This window comes from Salvelinus sp. IW2-2015, linkage group LG3 (genome assembly GCF_002910315.2).
Source record: "Salvelinus sp. IW2-2015 linkage group LG3, ASM291031v2, whole genome shotgun sequence".
NCBI lineage: Eukaryota > Metazoa > Chordata > Actinopteri > Salmoniformes > Salmonidae > Salvelinus > Salvelinus sp. IW2-2015.
The window spans coordinates 6,028,370-6,042,995 of record NC_036840.1 but is presented as its reverse complement, the minus strand read 5'-3'; the positions used below and the strand labels follow the sequence as shown (position 1 = coordinate 6,042,995).

At 43.4% G+C, this 14,626-nt stretch overlaps 1 long non-coding RNA gene across 1 annotated transcript; it reads left to right on the top strand.

Annotated features, from left to right (window-relative positions):
- The first annotated feature begins 278 nt into the window (after window positions 1-278).
- On the top strand, window positions 279-12,238 carry LOC139022826 (uncharacterized). The gene is made up of 2 exons (XR_011473880.1): window positions 279-576; window positions 11,872-12,238. It is a non-coding gene; the product is annotated as an uncharacterized lncRNA (long non-coding RNA).
- Window positions 12,239-14,626: the final 2,388 nt, after the last annotated feature.

The window sequence follows — 14,626 nt, the reverse complement described above, 5'->3', positions numbered from 1 at the left end:
TCTCATTCCTGAGTCATGGTCATGTTGATGTTATAGCCTACACATGAACTCATATATGCGGGAAATAACTCACTATGTGACTCTTTTGGAGACTTATACTATTATGTAGGCTAGTTTATATTATATGGGCCAGAACTTGGACGCTGTAGTCTTTATTATGCGATTAATGGCTCATGCTGTTTACAGAGCGCAGTGGACTTCCCCCTCCCATAGTGACTGCGCATGGACTGGATCACGTGGGAGGTCCCTTTAAGTTTCTATTGAAAGGCTTGGCCATGTCACATGATGGACATGATATAATGAAATAGCAGGAAAACAGAGACGGAGTGTACCCTGAGCTGATTAAAAAAAAATCTACGCACTCATCTGCAATAGCACCCGCGCAATAGCCTCGGTGCAACTGGGGACCAAGGGGGGGACAGGGGCGGTCCAGAATACGTCCCCATCTGACTGGACATGTCTGTTGATTCGCGATTGTACCTGCAGCTATTAAGCACTTTTTGAAGGGGAAGATCCCTTGAAAGTGCGTGTTTATTCCATCCATCTACCTGGGAGTGAAATCGGTGATCATCTCACGTGAGTGAACTTATTTATATAATGTCCCAGATGGTTGATACGCAGCTGGGTAGAGGCACTGTTTCTCTATGCTCTTCTCAGCTGTCATTTCTGCGCGTTACCGCAGGTGCTTTCCGCGCGTTATTTTGGCTTTCTCGTGTTGATACAGCGGAGGAATCGCATTGTGTTCTGTGTTTTCTGTAAGTGCGTAATACGAAAATTCGCCCCTGCTCTTGTGACTGAGCAGATTTTTTAAATTTTCTGCCAGATTTTTGCTCTCTATAGCTTTGCCAATGTCCACATTCCAGTTTGTGTTGCGCAGATTGAAGTTGAAGTAAGCTCGACAACTGCGTCTTTGCTTTCTACACATATTTGATAGCCTATTGAACGTATGTTGTTTAAAAAATAATGCCTATAGGTCGTCCACCTCAGCCATATCTTGAAGGATGGCACCGCAACAACACACAGACCGCTGTCTGATCCAAGGCTAGAAAATACGAGCAAGAAAATGTTTAGTTTAAACTAAAATTGATGTCGCCACTATAGTCTGATTTTGCGTTGTGGAGACAGGTTATTTGGAGCTTGCACTGACAGTCGAGAGGGCGGCATTTTTTGAGGACGCACTTTCATAACTTGTGATGTTCAGATCTCTCCAATCGTCATCATTACGCAACATAAACAGAACATAACTACTCATCTTTATGAATTATAGCCTATTGTGATGTAAAATATGGGGTAGCAAAATCATTCATAACCTGGTTAAAGTTTATTTCTGTGAAATAATTGTAAAGTTCTAGAATGAACCGAATACTGGGCTATAGCATTGTGATTGGGGTAGCCTTTATATGTCCGATGCATGGAGAACTTTCTACTGTCAAATCGGAAACTGCGTAGCTGTAGGGCCGTCCGCCTTTGATACATCCTATACCCCCCTGTTAGCCTACAGGTGGGGCCAAATCCTTTATCAACATGTTCTACAGTCCCTCTGTCGGACGGGGACGGGATGTTAAGGAAATGTGACAATAACATTTGACGTCACTGCCTTGTACAGTATGTCGGAGTAGTGTCAGGGACACGTGAGCGTTCAAAACAGGTAGGAAGTCGAAAATCTCCGACTTCAGTGTGTTCATGATAACTGGGAACTCGAGAAAAAAAAACTATCTCTGAAAGGGAAAAATCGTTTTGAAAGTTCATCCGATTTGGAATTGCAAGTCGGAATCTCGGGCATATTCCTAGACCTCGGATTTACCAACCTGAATATTTGTTATTTTATTTTATTGAACCTTTATTTAACTAGGCAAGTCAGTTAAGAACAAATTCTTATTTACAATGACGGACTACCAACAGGCAAAAGGCACTCCTGCGGGGATGGGGTCTGGGATTTAAATATATATATATATATGAGATTTAGTCTAGATTTAACTTTAGCCTGCAGCCGTGATAAGTGCTGAGAGAAGGACAGTGTACCTTCTAGCCATACTCCTAAGTACTTGTATGAGGTGACTACCTCAAGCTCTAAACCCTCAGAGGTAGTAATCACACCTGTGGGGAGAGGGGCATTCTTCTTACCAAACAACATGACCTTTGTTTTGGAGGTGTTCAGAACAAGGTTAAGGGTAGAGAAAGCTTGTTGGACACTAAGAAAGCTTTGTTGTGGAGCATTTAACACAAAATCCAGGGAGGGGCCAGCTGAGTATAAAACTGTATATCATCTGCATATAAATGGATGAGAGAGCTTCCTACTGCCTGAGCTATGTTGTTAATGTAAATTGAGAAGAGCGTGGGCCTAGGATTGAGCCTTGGGGTACTCCCTTGGTGACAGGCAGTGGCTGAGACAGCAGATTTTCTGACTTTATACACTGCACTCTTTGAGAGAGGTAGTTAGCAAACCGGGCCAAAGACCCCTCAGAGACACCAATACTCCTTAGCCGTCCAGCAAGAATGGAATGGTCTACCGTATCAAAAGCTTTGACCAAGTCAATAAAAATAGCAGCACAACATTGCTTAGAATCAAGGGCAATGGAGACACATCCATATGTGTATTCTGAGCGGAAACCAGACTGCATACCAGAGAGAATACCATAGACATCAAGAAAGCCAGTCAGTTGATTATTGACAAGTTTTTCCAACACTTTTGATAAACAGGGCAAAATAGAAAAAGGCCTATAACAGTTGGGATCAGCTTGATCTCTCCCTTTAAATAAAGGGAGAGGATGAACCGATGGCTGCCTTCCAAGCAATGGGAACCTCCCCAGAAAGGAGAGACATGTTAAAAAGGTCGGAGATAGGCTTGGCGATGATAGGGGCAGCAACCTTTAATGAAGAAAGGGTCTAAACCATCTGACCCAGATGGTTTTTTGGGGTCAAGTTTCAGGAGCTCCTTTAGCACCACAGATTCAGTGACTGCCTGCAGGGAGAAACTTTGTAGCGGGGCAGGGGGGAAAGAGGGCGAAGCATCAGGGATAGTCGCATTAGAAGGGGTGGGAGATGAGGAAATGTTGGACGGGCAAGGAGGCATGGCTGAGTCAAATAGGAATCCTGACTTAATGATGTGGTGATTAAAGAGCTCAGCCATGTGCTTCTTGTCAGTAACAACCACATCATCAACTTTAAGGGACATGGGCAGCTGTGAGGAGGAGGGTTTATTTTCCAGGTCTTTAACCGAATATCACTGACACCATGATTTGACATTGTTGTTTTCCGAGTTCCCAGTTCTCTTGAATACACAAAAAAATACTTGCAACTGACCGCCTTTGGAACGAGCACAGAGCACGGGAATGTGCATCTCCATCTTCTTTGCACGTATGTGACAAGACCTAGAGAGACCAATGGCCAATTGATAGATTGTAACATTGCCCAGGTCAACTACATTTTATAATTGTTTTTGAGTGTGTATAAGAAAAGAGCACAGTCTAGTCTAAATCTCTATCCATCTCATCCCTTTAAATCTGACAAGGTAACCAACAACCAGGTGTTTACCTCTACATTGAATTCTATTTATCCACAAAAACTAGCCTAAGAGCCAAAACACAGGTGGCATGAACTCTCCTCCTGTCACAGCAGAGCAGGCTGACATCCTTCTGTACAGTATAAGAAAATATGCTTTCTAGAGATGGGGCTCTCTAACCCAGCACTCTCAGTAAACACAGCCATAGCTGCAGGAAGTGTGGGTGCTGAGGGTGCTGCAGCGCCCTCCTAAAAAATCAGAATAAAAAAGAAGGAGAATAAAAAAAGAAAGAAAGAAAAATAGCACAGCACCCTCAAACTACTTCCCGCGGCTATGAACACAGCTATAAAAATGCTCTCATGTCCTGTCCTGTCAGCAAAACTAGTAAGATAGTAATGTACACATAGCTACGTGCCTTTCTCCACTATAGGTTACCTTTTTTTGCTCACAACTCTATGCAGACTTAAGGCTGTACCTACTGCGGTCCATTGTCCATTTATGACTTTATTTGTTGATTGAGTCACTGCCAGTCTGAATCACTTTACATAAAAAGAGGAAGCATTGAAGGACGTGGTAAATTTCACAGGAATCAAGCTCTTTTTCGTGTAACACCCTGGTGTGTGTGTGTGTGTGTGTGTGTGTGTGTGTGTGTGTGTGTGTGTGTGTGTTGTGTTGTGTGTGTGTGTGTGTGTTGTGTGTGTGTGTGTGTGTGTGTGTGTGTGTGTGTGTGTGTGTGTGTGTGTGTGTGTGTGTGTGTCTGTGTGCATGTCTCCTTGTGTGTGTGTTTTGGTGTACAGTAATCCTCGTTTATCGCGGGGGTTACGTTCCGAAAATGACCCGCGATAAGTGAAATCCGCGAAATAGAAAACTTTTTTTTTTTACAATTAGCAACTATTACATGTATACAAATACAGTGACTCACGTGTAGCCGTTTCGTCGACATTATGGGTTTAGGAGTGTTCGAAATTACAAGATAATTTGGCCAACTTAATGTAAATTTGCCAAGCTGTTTTATGTACGTACACATAACTGCAACGAGACGACAAAATGATAGCACAATTCGTAGCATGTTTTGATACAAGAAGCGGGAGTGAGTTTTTAGCGAATCAGAATGCAGAGCACAATGCACCAAAAAAAAAAAAAATGCATTTGAAATCCGCGAATAGCGAATCCGCGATAAGTGAACCGCGAAGTGGCGAGGGATCACTGTATTTAATTCTGAGAGATTTTGTTTTGTTCTCATGTCCTTGTCAACAAAGTGCCAAATTGGCCTAAATTGTAGACCTCAGCTCAATCTGATATTCAGAATCTAGCTATTGAGCAGGTTGAAGAGACTACATTTCTTGGTGTCACCTTGGATAGTAAACTGTCATGGTCAAAACGTATTGGTTCATTGTTGTGAAGATGGGAGAGGTCTGTAATTGATAAAGAGATGCTCTGCTTTTGACCCACACGCCACAAAGCAAGTCCTGCAGGCTCTAGTTTTATCTTATCTTGATTATTGCACAGTCATATGGTCAGTTGCGGCAAAGAAGGACCTAGAAAAACTGCAGCTGGCCCAGAACAGAGCAGCACGTCTTGCTCTTCACTGCAATCAGAGGCTAATATCAATACGATGCATGTCAGTCTCTCTTGGCTAAAAGTAGAGACTGAATGCATTACTTCCTGTTTAAAAAAAACATTAATGTGGTTAAAAATTCCAAATTGTTTGCATAGTCGACATACACACAGAACTGACACACACACTTACCGTACCAGACATGCCACCAGGGGTCTTTTCACAGTTCCCAAATCCAGAACAAATTCAAGAAAACGTACAGTATTATATAGAGCCATGATTGCATGAAACTCCCTTCCATCTCAGATTGCTCAAGTGAACAGCAAACCTGGTTTATAAAAACAGATAAAGCAACACCTCACCACACGCCTCTCCCCTATTTGACCTAGATATTTTATGTGTCTGTACTGTACCGTTCCAGCCATTATTATGAGCCGTCCTCCCATCAGCAGCCTCCACTGATATACTGATATGTAGGCTATGTGGGATGTTTAAAATGCATGTAGTTCTGTCCTTGAGCTGTTCTTGTCTATTAATATTCTGTATATGTCAGGTTTCATGTTTTATATGGACCCCAGGAAGAGTATTTGCTACTATCGCGAAAAGCTAATGGGGATCCTAATAAAATACCCCAAATAAACCGTTGTCAACAACAAGCAGAAGACATGGGAATGAAGCATGTTTGAGTTTGAGCAGGGTTGACATTCCAAAGCGTTGAGTGAGATTGAGTGTGTCAACATAACTCATGTTATTATAGTTGGTATTAGTGGGGATATTCTAACACCCATTTCAAAGGAGAGGTTCAGGGGTATAAGCAGTTGTTTCCTCTGGAGGGTGCATGACTTAGCTAAACTATGCGCTGCACTTTACTACAGAGGAAGCAGCGAGATTAGTGACATGTTTAAAATGGCCAGAGTGTCACTCAAGTACTGAAGTGTATTTGTGTGTGTGTGTCTGGTGTACGTCCATGCTGAAACCGACATCGCAGTCTGCGTCACAGGCCATGTATGAAGTCCAGTGTTGACAGTCTCCCTGTTACAGGCCAAATGGCTCTGTTCTTGTCCATTACAACAAACATACCATTTATTTTAATGATATGTTGTTGTGTTTGTCTTTTAGCCACGGCTGTATTTAAAGTTGAAGCACGCCTGTGTCTGTGTAATTTGCAGCAGACTGCAATTTAATTCCTGTCCTCTTTCCCCTCCCTCTCTTCCTCCCAAACTCCATAAGCCTTCACTACTGGTGAGTCAACAGTAGCTCAGCAAATGTTACTTGAAAAGACTTGGATTGCAGACTGATTTGAGTACAGAGATCACTGAGGTTGGTGGTTTCACTGTGTGTGGGATGTTGTTGAATTATTGCGTTTCCTCAGGCAGGTGTATTGTACTCAGAGTGTTGGTGTGTGTTGCTAGTTATACATTTGTCTCTGTATGTATCTGTGTGCCTCTGAGTGGGAGACAGCTGGTTTTTAACCCAGCTGTTAAAGTTGTATTTCCGCTTGGTGCTTGTGGTTGTGATGAACAACCCTTGTGTGTGTGTGTGTGTGCATGTGTGTGTGCGACTGTGTGTGTGACTGTGTGTGCGACTGTGTGTGTGTGTGCGACTGTGTGTGTGTGCGACTGTGTGTGTGCGTGTGCGACTGTGTGTGTGCGTACGACTGTGTGTATATGTGTGCGACTGTGTGTGTGTGTGCACTCATGCAAAGGAGCATGGGTGCGCTTGTGTTTACATCTCACAGTGTACTAGGAGGGGAAGTGACGCAGGAAGCAGCAGAAGAGCTGCAGACATTAGGCTACACTGCTGCAGAGAAACGGAGGGAGAAACTAGCTGTACGCGCAGCGCTGCTGAAATGCTCCATCATTTGCCTCTGCTCACAAGAAACAGACGTAGACAAGTTTAGTGTGTGTCTGTTGGAGTGTGTGTCTGTTTGAGTGTGTGTCTGTGTTTGATAACAAGATGTTAACCGGAACGTGGCATGGCATTTGTGTATCCAGAGCCCTCCCTGTTCCTGCTCTCAGCAAACTCTACTGTTGCCAGAGCTACAACAGCTCAAACACAGTTCCAAGTCTCTCTTCAACACTAATCTAGACTGTTCTAGAATGGAAGGGTTTTATCCCTGAGGCGAGCAGCTGGCTCTAGTCTAGAGCAGGTTGATTCCAGAACCGAGCAGTCTGGTGGATGGGTATGCAGTGTCAGTGTGTCTGGGCTGGCAGAGTTGGCACAGGGGTGGCCTGGGGAGGGTGTGTAATGAAACCTCAGTAGGGTACTGTCAAACGAGGAGAAAACTCCTGCCCACACCTTTATTTAATGAAAAATGAGATGTCTACAAATTGGCTGAAAAGATCTCCCTTATGTAACAAAGGTTTTCAACCTTTTTTAATTTCCATATCAGTTATTTATCATTCTGACATTAACTGCAGTTGCATTCGGTTCTTTGTCAGTGGGTAAATGTTATGTGAAAATTATAAAACAACTCTGGCAAGGCTGTCTAAATGTGTGGGCCCACCAATTAAGCATACTGGAATTTGGATGAGAGGGAGAGGGAGAAAGAGACCGAGAGATGAATAAAGAGAGGTGAAAGAAAGAGCGAGCGAATGAGTGAGAGGGTTGGTTGTCAAGCTGACCGGCAGAGGGGTGGGTTGGGTAGGGAGCGGGATGCATTTTCACACAGCAGTCACATGAGCTGTACTTGGCAGCCGCCATTTGCTTTGATTCTGTACAGCCGGGGAGAACAAGACGTTCTCATTCCGGAACCCATCCCGGACCCTGGCCTGCCATGAGGAAGTGGAGCAGTCGTCAAAAGAGCGAGCGAGAGAAAGCATGGAGCCTCATTCAACCCAGAGTGAGAGTTAGGGGGGAAGTGCAGAATGCTACGGCTAGCTAAGTAGGCCACAGGGACAGCGACTGTCACATGAACACTGCTGCAGCGTTAGCCATTCTCCAGTGTATGTGTTGCCACAGAGTGGAAGAGAGAGTTCATCATTTACTGTACATTAGACCTAATGGGGTTGGCTATATATGGAGAAAGACCGAGTGCTTTAGGTAAAGCAGGGCAGTGACTAGCTACGTCAGAGCTTCCAATATCCTGTGAAAGACAAATATCGACAGTCAAATTTGGTATTTGATTCAAAAAAAGAAAAGGAAAATTCAGATGTCTTCTTGATGACCCCCCATGATCACATGACCCTTGGATCTCAATAACCACTACATGAAGTGGAAGTACTGTTGTTCCCTTATAGATGAAATCCACAGTAGGGGAAACGGTGCCACAGCCCGCCCCACAGCCGTTGTTATTGTATTTGTTTTGTTGTCAAAGCAGAGCTGGGAAGCGTTGTGCATCAAAAGCTTTAAACACTAGTTAATGATCTCTCTAACTCACCTAGTTAAAATACAGAAAAAACCCTGAGAAGAAATCAAATGTTAAGGGATTGTGTCCATTCAGAGAGGATGAGGCGAAGCAAGAGGCTCCGTTCCCATCAAAATCTGTCTACGTGAGAATACAGCGACAAGCAGACCAAATGGGGATTTTTTGTATGGTGGTCTATGAGAGAGTGTTGGATTTGGTCAATAAAATGTTGTGTTGCTAATTTGCTAAGTGAGGCTTATTTAATCCAATAAAAGTTTCGTAATGTTAAGGTTGTTCCGAATGTATTGATATACACTGAGTGTTCAATACACTAATATTGAGTTTCACCCCCTTTTGCCCTCAATTGCACCCCCCTTTGCCCCACAATTCGTCGGGGTATGGACTCTACAAGGTGTCGAAAGCGTTCCACAGGGATTCTGGCCCATGTTGACTCCAGTGCTTCCCACAGTTGTGTCGAGTTGGCTGGATGTCCTTTGGGTGGTGGGCCATTCTTGATACACACAGAAAACTGTTGAGCGTGAAAAACCCAGCAGCGTTGCAGTTCTTGACACACTCAAACCGGTGCACCTGGCACCTACTACCATACCCCGTTCAAAGGCACTTAAATATTTTGTCTTGCCCATTCACCCTCTGAATGGCACACATACACAATCCATGTCTCAATTGTCTCAAGGCTTAAAAATACTTCTTAAACCTGTCTCCTCCCCTTTGTCTACATTGATTTGAAGTGACATCAGTAAGGGATCATAGCTTTCACCTGGATTCACCTGGTCAGCCTATGTCATTGAAAGAGCTGGTGTTCCTGACGTTTTGGACACTCAAATATTTGATATCGGAGTTGTGTCTGTTGTTCACATGAGTATCTGCCCAAACAATGTGCTAGTCTAGTGTGAGAATGTTCCCAACTGATCGTACCTGCTTCCACCTGCCTTTTCGCCTTTCTGACAACGACTCCCATTGTTAGGGCAGAGACAAGACCATTTTGACATTATATAGATTATCTCTGGTCCAGTTCTTATCTGAAGTCACAGGAAATTAGGTCATCACTTCACACTAGTCTGGTGGTGAAACAGCGTCTGCTGCTCCCTGAGTCCCTGCTCAAATTCTCAGCTATCCCTCACTACCCTGACATTCTCTCACCAATCAACAAGTCACACCACTACTGTAAGGAAGATAGCACTATCCCTCTCTTGTGTGAGGATCTAACATCCAGAGAGAGAGAGAGAGAGAAGAGAGAGAGAGAGACACACACACACACACACACACACACCCCACACACACACACACCACACACACACACACCACACACACACCACACACACACACACACACACACACACAACACACACACACACCACACACAGAGGGAGAGAGAGGGAACAGGAAAGAGACAGAACGCAAACAAATAAAGCAACAGATCGATGGAAGCCCATTTTGGGGCCCCTGCTGTCAACAGACTTGTATTTGCATTTGGATTTATTCCCTGTTCTGTCTCTGTAAACACCCGTCTCTGAGTGCTACTGCTGCTGCTGGGAGATTTACCCCCAGCCTGTCACCTGTCTTTGTCTGACTGGAGGAGGCCTCTCTCTGTCTCTGTCTCTGTCTCTCTCTCGCTCTCTGAATCTCTCTCTCTCTCTCTCTCTGCTTCTCTCTCTCACTCGCTCTCACTCTCTCTTTCTATCTCCACGGAGCTGTGTCGTCGCCCAGTGACTACATGAAATGTGATGACTGGGGAGGACTTTGGTTCCCAGTATGAGATTGAAACAGGGTTACATGGGGATAGAAACTGGTACACTGAGGATTAGGATTCCCAGGAAGATGTTTAAAACTCTTGTTCTGGGCTAAATGATGGTGACAGTGGGTCTCACACTCACTCACTCACTCACTTACTCACACAGGTCCTCAGATCCAGGATCATTACATTCGTCCCATCCATTTCCAGGCGTGACTGGCCTAGATTGATGAAAATGGACCTGTAACACTTACCATTTTAAGACTTTCCTCTGCTTCTACCCAAGCAAGGTTTTCACCCAAAAGTTCCACTGAGTCTGACCATTTTGTAGTGCATCGAGTCTATGAAATTATATTTGTCTTCGCTTTACAAAGTTGTTTGATGTTTTGTGGCAAATATATAATGTGGGGTAAAGAATAACTTTTATGCGTATATAGTACCAGTCAAAAGTTTGGACACACCTACTCATTCCAGTGTTTTTCTTTATTTGTACTAATTTCTACATTGTACAATAATAGTGAAGACATCAAATATATGAAATAACACATGGAATCATGTTGTAACCAAAAAAGGTTTTAAACAAATCAAAATATATTTTATATTCTAGATTCTTCAAAGTAGCCACCCTTTGCCTTGATGACAGCTTTGCACAGTCTTGGCATTCTCTCAACCAGCTTCATGAGAAAGTCACCTGGAATGTATTTCAATTAACAGGTGTGCCTTGTTAAATGTTAATTTGTGGAATTTCTTGCCTTCTTAAAGCCAATCAGTTGTGTTGTGACAAGGCAGGGGGGGTATACAGAAGATAGCCCTATTTGGTAAAAGACCAAGTCCATATTATGGCAAGAAGAGCTCAGATAAGCAAAGAGAAACGACAGTGAAGGTCAGTCAATCCGGAAAATGTCAAGAACTTTGAAAGTTTCTTCAAGTGCAGAAAAACCATCAAGCGCTATGATGAAACTGGCTCTTGTGAGGACTGCCACAGGAAAGGAAGATCAAGAGTTACCTCTGCTGCAGAGGAGAAGTTCATTAGAGTTACCAGCCTCAGAAATTGCAGCCCAAATAAATGCTTCACAGAGTTCAAGTAACAGACACATATAAGGATACCAATAAGAAGAAGAGACTTGGGCCAGGAAACACGAGCAATGGACATTAGACCGGTGGAAATCTGTCCTTTGGTCAGAGGAGTCCAAATTGTAGATTTTTGGTTCCAACGGCCGTGTCTCTGTGAGACGCTTAGTAGGTGAAAGGATGATCTCTGCATGTGTGGTTCCCACCGTGAAGCATGGAGGAGGATGTGTGATGGTGTAGGGGTGCTTTGCTGGTGACACTGGTGGTGATTTATTTAGAATTCAAGGCACACTTAACCAGCATGGCTACCACAGCATTCTGCAGCGATATGCCATCCCATCTGGTTTGTGTTTTTTTATTTTTATTAAACATTTTATTTAACCTTTATTTAATTAGGCAAGTCAGTTAAGAACAAATTCGTATTTTACAATGACAGCCTACTCCGACCAAACTCTCCCCTAACCCGGACGATGCTGGGCCAATTGTGCGCCGCCCTATGGGACTCACGATCATGGCCAGTTGTGATACAGCCCGGGATTGAACCAGGGTCTGTAGTGACACCTCCAGCACTGAGATGCAGTGCCTTAGACCGCTGCACCACTCGGGACCGTTTAGTAAGACTGTCATTTGTTTTTCAACAGGACAATGACCCAGAACACCTCCAGGCTGTGTAAGTGCTATTTGACCAAGAAGGAGAGTGATCGATTGCTGCATCAGATGACCTGGAAAAGCAGTCAACAAGTGCTCAGCATATGTGGGAACTCTTTCAAGACGGTTGGAAAATCATTACAGGTGAAGCTGGTTAAGAGAATGTCAAGAATGTGCAAAGGTGTCATCAAGGCAAAGGGTGTCTACATTGAAGAATCAAAAATCTAAATGTACATTTTGATTTGTTTCGCCGTTTTTTGGTTACTACATGATTCCATGTGTTATTTCATTGTTTTGATGTCTTCACTATTATTCTACAATGTAGAAAATAGTAAAAATAAAGAAAAACCCTTGAATGAGTAGGTGTGTCCAAACGTTTGACTGGTACTGTACATTTTCTATATGTTTTATGTGGAATGAAGAGCTGTTTACTTTCTATATGTTGTATCTCTATGGCGCTGACTGTGCTGCTTCCGGACCTTTCTTTAGCTCAAGGCCTTTGCTTTGACTCCACGGCAACCAGCGCCAGACACGTAGGTAGCTGGCTGGAAAACACACAGGGTCAGAGCAGCTTAACGTCACACACACCCACACATGAACATAGACACGTGTATATGCAATAAACATTATATTACCAATGTATAACAGTATGTGTGGACAAAAACATGTCACATGTCATGTCACGCACAAAGTCATGTCACATGCTATGTTTACACTGTGTCTGTATCTGTGTGGGTTGAGGAGGAAGTTATTTGTGACTTTGTTCCTGGTGTTGTCATGCCCTTGTTGTCATGCCCCACTTGGCGCCACTGAGCTGGAGCGGGATAGAGCTGGGGACAGGGAGGCAGGGGATCAGAGCTGAGGCAACAACAGACCTCGGGCACTCTGTTCCAGACTTATCAGTCTCATCACTCACAATGTCGTGCGTGCGCGTGCATCATCCAATAGATGTGAGTATTACACACTCATACACACATACTGACACACTCTGTCCCCCTCCCCCCCCTCTCTCTCTCCCTCTCACTTCCCCCTCTTGTCTTTAACACTTTCCCAAAGGGATGTCTGGTTGTTGAATGCATATAGTTATGTCATCAAAATGCATCATGCTTGACACTGGCAGTAATAGTGGTGTCATGGTTACTACTGAGCGGAAGAATAAAACACGACACACATTGTGGCCCTGATGATACTTATGAGCCAAGGCCATCTTTCATGTATTATTTATCAGTAATGTTGACCCTAATTTTCCCCCAAATGTATATGTGTTACTGCATCATGCATGGTGTTTACTGAATGTGTTCATGCGTACTCTAATTGTCAATTTGGCAGCTGTACACTTTATCTCCACTAGGTGTCCCTACCACCTCAGCACTGCTGCACTTTCTGTTAATCCAGTTTGCTCCGAAATGCCGGCGCTGTTGTTCATAACATGTACAAAACATCGTTTTAAATAGTGAGTTAAAGAGGTTAGTGCTACTGAAAAATGATAATCAGCATCAAAGTAGACATCAAGAAAGACTACAAATCCCTGCAAGCTCCTGCACGTCATCTCTAGCTTACACCTTTTCTAACAGGTATTGTGTCAATTTAAAACTGGCACAAAACAGTTCACAGAATTGTCAATTTAAAGAAATGTAGCCAATTTATTCATTACTGCATTTAGCTAACATTAGATCGTTAATCCAGAGATTCTTAACTTTGCCTCGATTCGGCAGTCTCGTCCAGATCATGATGTTATCTGTAGTTCTTATGATAGCCACATTAGCAGCTAATTAGCTTTTCATTTGGGGGGGGAGGGAACAAGTCACCTTGTCCTAGGGAGATTTACACGGTTATCAAAACGTCATGCCAGAGTAAGCATACATGAAACGCAGGCCTTATTTTAAATGTTTATAAAATTACCTATGGGAAAAATTAATGGTGGAAAAATGATTGGAACCATTTCCCTGTTTGACTGCTAGGTTTTATGGGTATTATGAATCATACTGTGGTACTCTATACACGTGCAGAGTTATCTGGAACTCTACTGTTTTGTGTGTATGTGTCCACTGTCTTGCTGTGATGATAAATGGTGATGAATGTTTCTCCTTGCCCCCCGTGTGGGATCCTGCGTTGAAATCAGTGCAAAGTGCATCTGTGGGAGTGGTACATTGGATCGAAGTGTCCTCTCTGTTACACACATAAACACATGTTTGTTTTACTATCCTTGTGGGGACCAAACAGTTGATTCCCATTTAAAATCATATTTTCCCTAACCTCTAAACCTAAACTTAACCTTAACTCCTAACACCTAACCCAAATTGTAACCCCAATTAAACCTAAACCCTACACCTAAAATATCCTTTTTCCTTTTAGGGACTGGTGAAATGTCCCCACTTGTCCGAATGTTCCTTGTTTTACTATCCTTATGGGGAATACTATCCTTGTGAGGACTTCTGGTCGCCACAAGGACAATAAAACTAAAAAACACACACATGTGGACAGTGCTGCCCTCAGATCCACTCTAATGGCATTAGTCAGGCCTCACCAAAGGAGCATAGCTGCTGTTCATTTCAATTAAGAGCATGTCAAGAGCAAGTCCCACACGGCGCTGGAGTGAGCTCTGCCTAGTTGAGCTCATTTCTTATTTATGAGAGAGAATGCAAGTAATACATAAACATTCTGTTCTCTCTCTCTCTCTCTCTCTCTCTCTCTCTCTCTCTGGATGTTAGATCCTCACACAAGAGAGGGATAGTGCTATCTTCCTTA